Source organism: Microtus oregoni, unplaced genomic scaffold, assembly GCF_018167655.1.
Source record: "Microtus oregoni isolate MIOR12 unplaced genomic scaffold, Mior012 000060F_016, whole genome shotgun sequence".
NCBI classification, from domain to species: domain Eukaryota; kingdom Metazoa; phylum Chordata; class Mammalia; order Rodentia; family Cricetidae; genus Microtus; species Microtus oregoni.
In genome coordinates, this window is record NW_024543851.1 from 51,880 (window position 1) to 57,500 (window position 5,621).

Consider the following 5,621-nt stretch of genomic DNA (forward strand, 5'->3'; position numbering starts at 1 on the left):
TTAGGTGTCTTTCCAGTCCACGTTGGTGTAATTACCGTGCGTGTGTATATTCAGTGCTCTGATCCTTTCAAATGGTTGTGAAGGAAGGCCTAGCCTAGGAATGACTTCAGTGACGTGTTGTTATTTTCCTTTCCTAACTCTGTGACCTTGGGACAGAGAAGTTTCAAACGGTGTGAAGGGTGTGCCTACAGCTCCACTGGCCTTCCTTGATGTGTACATCTGTTGCCTTTCCTGTAGTAAACATTCTTGTTGGAGTTGGGAAATTGCTGATTCGAACTCAGCCAATTTCATGGAATAGCCCTGGCTGTCCTGGAACTCATTTTTATAGACCAGGCTGTCCTTTTGGTGACGTTCTATTTTTTTTTTTCTTCCTCTTATTTTTCTATCTGCAGTCAACATTGGTGTAAGGACTGTGTACCTGTATATTCACTGCTCTGATCCTTCTTCCTTCCTTCCTTTCTTCCTTTCTTTCATATGTCTGCCCTCTCCCGAAAACCCAAAAATTTCTAGCCTCCCAACGCAATTAAAAATAACTAAAATTTTAGTAAACTGGCATTTAAAAAAGGAAGGAAGGCAGGCAGGCAGGCAGGCCTGGATGGTGGTTGTGAAGGGAGCCCTGGCCTAGTCATATCCTCTGCCATGACTGTAACCCCAGTACTCAGGAGCTCTAAAGGGTCTGAGAAGCTGCTTTCATGCTTCTGCTGCTGGGCATTTATTTATTTATCTATCTGGCTTATGTGGGAGGGGAAGGGAAAGCCAGAGCCTTGTCCTATGGGCTCCACGCTCTCAGTAGTGTCTCATAAACTCGAGTGTGAGGGCCCATGTCTGTCATGTCAGCAGCACTCAGAAACTGAAAACACGAGGATCAGGAGATCATCTTCAGCAACTCAGCAAGTGAGAACCATCGTGGTGGGGAAACAGACCCTCTCCAAGAAATGACTAAAGTGACCTGTTTATTTTTTCTGTCCTAAGTGACACATCACTATGACGATATTATTCCCGGAAATGAAATTCGAGTGGGATTTTTTTCAAAACTATTTTTATTTCATTATTATTATTATTATTATTTTTTTAAAAAAAAACTATTCCACGGCTGTTTTAATTTTCTCCGACTCGGTATTTAGTCTGAGAAGTGTGGGCTGAGGGTGTGGGGAGTGGGGTGAAGAAAAAGAACCGCAAGCAAGCAAGCAAGCAAGCAAGCAGTGGCCATGGTGAAAGGAGACTTAGATGGCAGGGAACTGCCGTTGCCGCCTCCCTCGGTCCCCCTCGGTCCCCCTCGGTCCCCCTCGGTCCCTCCTTCTCACCATGCCCTAATGGTTGCAGAAGCCCCTGGCCTGTCAGACACACTCTTTGTTTCCCGTGAGCAAGTGAGCGAACGATCGATTCGCCTGTTTTCCTAGCTGCCTGTGGTCTCGGTCGTACTTTCGTTTTCGTAGCCCCGAATGTCCAGCCCGGCCCACGTTCACCGTGTTCGGGGGTGGGGTGGGGGAACCGACAGGGGAGTTCCCTGTCCTGCTGTGGGCCCGTGCCACCTCCGGGCGTGAGCGTGGGAGGACGCTGTCACGCCAGAGAAGGTGAAGACGCCGCCGCCGCCGCCGCCGCCGCCGCCGCCGCGGCCGAGCGAGCGATCTATGGCGGTCGGTTGTCGGGCGCCCCCTAGCGGTGGCCTTTTTCTCCTGGTCCTCGGTCGGTGACGAGGACGGGGCGAAACGGCTTTTGTGAGGCGGAAAGAGTGACGAGAGTCCCGGCCTGGCAGGCGGGTGTGTCCCGGAGTCGGTGTCGTGCTTGGGAACGGTCTCTGTGTAGGAGGTTGTGCCGGAAGTCACCCATGGGTGCATGCGTGCATGCGTTGGGGATGGGACCGAGTGACGGGACCAGCTGGAGAGGGTGGTCGGAGACTCGAGCGGGTCGACCAGAAGGCTTCAGTCGTTCGCGTACCCCCGCTAGGTGTCGGGTCCTCCCGGGCCCAGGATCGGTGAAATACCCCGGCTTTAAAAGTTGCTTTTCCCTTGCCTTTTCTCTCTTCTAAGAGCCCTGGGACCCGGCGACCCGAGGCCGAGAGGAGGCGATGGTTGATCCCGGCTTCCCCGCTGGGGTCTCGGACATTTTTTTTTTTTCCTCTTGCGAGAACCATCGGTCCTCAGTGCCGGACTTCCTCATCTTGAGGCCGAGAGGAGGCGGTGGTCCCGGCTTTCTCGCCTCCCTGTTCCGGACTCTCGGAGCTTTTTATTCATTTTCTTCCTCTTGTCAGGAACCCTCGGTCCTCAGTGGCGGGCTTTGCCATCCTGAGACCGAGAGGAGGCCGTGGTGCCGGCTTCCTCGCCTCCCTGGTCCGGACTCGTTGGGGTCTCGGAGCTCTACCCCGCCCCTTTCTCCTGCCCTCGGTCTTGCGAGAGCCCAGCGGCGGGCCTCGTGTTGTCGAGGCCGAGAGGAGGGTGGTGGTCCCGGCTCCCCTGTTCACTGGTCCCCGGTTTCTTGGACTCGAGATTTTTTTTTTTTTTTCCAAGTTTTTTCTTCTTGCCCTTCTCCATTCCTAGCGGCTGGTCGCAGGGTCCTCGGGCGGGAGGAGGCTGGGCGCCCGGCTTTCTGACATGTCCACCTCGCTCTCTCGGTCCTTTCATGGTTATGAGGTCGACCAGTTGTTCCTTTGAGGGTCGGTTCTCTTGTTTATGGGGACATTTTTGGGACATTTCACCCAGCCTCACTTTCAGGAGTTCTGTGTGGTCTGTGAATGACTCCCCGTACCTGTTGTCATTCTTCTAATGGTTGCTATCTGTCCTTATTGTACCTGCAGATAGGTGCTGACACGCTGTCCTTTAATTGGGTGACATTAAAGGACGCTAGGTGGCGGTCTCTCTTCTGAGCCTCACTGGGTGTTACTTTTCCCGTCTAGCCCAGCCCGCGTCTCGCTGCCTTTTGGGGTTGGGCCCGTGTGTGCTTTTCCTGTGCGGCTTTTTGAGATGACCGGCTTCCTTGCCTTGCTTTTGCCCGTGGTGAAGCGTGTCAGGCATCCCCGCTTCGTGGCTTGTCACCCGTTCTGCTTGGATGGTGGGACCCGTCTCTCGATGCTTCTTTCTCCCTTACCGTCCCGGTGCTTTTTTTTTTTTTTTCTTTTTTTTTTTGGGAGGGCGGGGACCAGGTTGTGGAGCTCCCGAGTCTCCTCCGTGGTCCTCTGCTCCCGTGTGCCTCCCGAGCGCACTGTTTTTTCTCACCCCCTTCCCAGCTTGTGGAGCTCCCGAGTCTCCATGAGTCCTTTTGGGTTGAGGGTGGCCCGGCCCTTCTGCTGCCTTATGTGCCTCCCGAGTGCACACCTTTTCTTGGATTCCCTGGTTGACCCCCCGCCGCTGTTTTTTGGTGTGGAGGTGTGTGAAGGGTTTTCTTTTTTTTTTTGTTTTTTTTGGCGGCATGTGTTGGGTCTGTGGTGATCTCTCGCTCGATTCTTCCCGGTTCCGCTTTGTTGATCGATGTGGTGTGCTCGCCCTGTGTTCATTCGGGCCGGAGGCCTAAGCCGCGCCAGGCGAGGGACGGACATTCATGGCGAATGGCGGCCGCTCTTCTCGTTCTGCCAGCGGGCCCCTCGTCTCTCCTCCCCACCTTTACCGGTGGTGTGTGGAAGGCAGGGGTGCGGTTATCCGGCCTGAGCCCTGTGAAAGCCCCCCCGCACTCCTCGCTGTGGTTCGTGGGGGTTCCTGTGAGGCGCGCTGGGGGCTTTGTTCCCCGTCGCGCGTTTCGCTATGCCCACCGTGTGTGGGTCTGTTTGGCCCTCCTCCCTCCGAGCCGGGGGAGGGTCGGCTGGTGTGCCGTGTTACGTGCCCCTCCTGACCGGGTTCGTGTGCACGCGCCTTGCTTTGTGATCCTTGTGGTGCTCCTGGAGCGTTCCAGGCCGATCTTCAGAGGTGCCCGGTTCTGAGCGGCGGCGGCGTTTCCCGGTTCTCTGACGTGTATGCCTCCTGCGCGTGGTGTACGGCCTTTAGCGGTGTTCCTCTTCGAGGTGTGTGGTCCCGAGGATCAAGTAAGGGGGTCGAGGCGAGCGGTAAGATGGCTCTCTCACGGCTATCTCGTGAGATCGGGCGAGCGGCCCACCACGCGCTGCCTTCTCCCGTAGGCGGTGAGCCGTTGGGTGGTGTTGAGCGGTCGCGGCCGGCCTTTTTCATTTTCTTCTCACCGTTAAAGGTGGTCTGTCTGATGGACTGACTATAAGAATGCCTCCCCGCCTGGTGTAGACCCGGTGGGTGTTGCCGGAGAGGCAGGCCTGGCTCTCGGGGGACCTCTTGTGTAGTATGCTTTTTCTCGGTCCGGTCCCCCCTGTCCGCGAACGCTCAAGAGTGCGCCCCGGAAAGGAAGCCTTACCGATACCGCAGACCCCCCCGCCTCGCCACGCTCGAGATCATCGAGCGGTGTGCGTGTGTCGCTTCCCCTGCTCTTGCGCTGCCGCGGCCGGAGGCTCGTCGGGCCGGGTCCGTCCCGCCCGCCCTCAGTGAGAAAAAGTGCCTTCTCTAGCGATCCGATGGGAAGAGAGGGCGTGCTTGGGGTCGCCCCGGCACGCCCTGAACGCCCGATGCGCGTAGCTTTGGCCGGGTGCCCCTCGCCGTGTCCCGTCTTTGGGGGGGGAAGGCCCGAGCGTTTGTGTCGCCCGCTGCGGCCCGCGCCTCCTCGCTCCGAGTCCGGGGAGGAACCACGCGGGGCAAGAGAGCGTGTCGTGAAGCCGGCGTGCCGTGTCGGAGCCTGAGATGTGTTACCCGTGGTGGGGAACGAAGGGGGGCCGCGTGCGCGCACGCCCGAGTGCCGCGGGACCCCGATTCCCCCGCTCCCCCCGAGGGTGCGTACGCGCCTCGGTCGGGGCGTGGAACCGAGCGGAAAGAGCGGGGCTGGGTGGCGGTGGGCTCCCGGGCCCCACCCGTCCACCGTCCGTGCCCGCCGCGAGCGGTCCTTCCCGCGCTTCCCCGTCTTTGCCGTTCCCGCGGACCGCGGCCTCGCCGCGCGCGTCGCGTGCGTGCGTCGCTCGTGTTGTGTGCCGTGTGGAGGTCGCCTCGCTCCCCCTCCCCGGCAGCGTTCCCACGGTTGGGGAGCAGCGGTTGACCCGTCCCTCCTCGGGGTCGGGGATCCGGTTCTGGCTTTGCGGGGTCGTGACCTCTCTCTCGGGTGCGGCCTTTGGAGAGAACGGCGGTCGGTCGTCTCCCGGCGCGTCGCCGGACGCGTCGGGGCCCGTCGCCGCCGGAGGGCCTTCCTTCGGCGGTGGCGGGCGCGTCTGTCTCGGCGGTGGGTCCGTGCGAGAGGGCGCGAGAGGCAGGCAGGCTCTGCGCGTTTCGGGAGCCTCGCGAGGGAAGGAGGCTTAGCGGACGTCCGTCGTCTGCGGCGTGGCGGTGGGTCCGCTGGCCGAGGTGCGTCTGGGGACTCTTCCGGCCCCGTCGTCGTCGTCCTCCGGGAAGGCGCGTCTCGTGTGGGGAACCGCCACCGCACCGGGTTGGGTGCCTGGCGGTGAGATACCCCTCACTTGCGTGCTTTTTTTTCCTCCGGTGCGGCGGCGGGGGCTCCGGTCGATGACTCTCCCCGTCCCCGAGGTCCGGGCCCGTCCGAGCGTCGTGGGCCTCGGCGTCCCCCCTCACGTCCCTCGAGGGGAA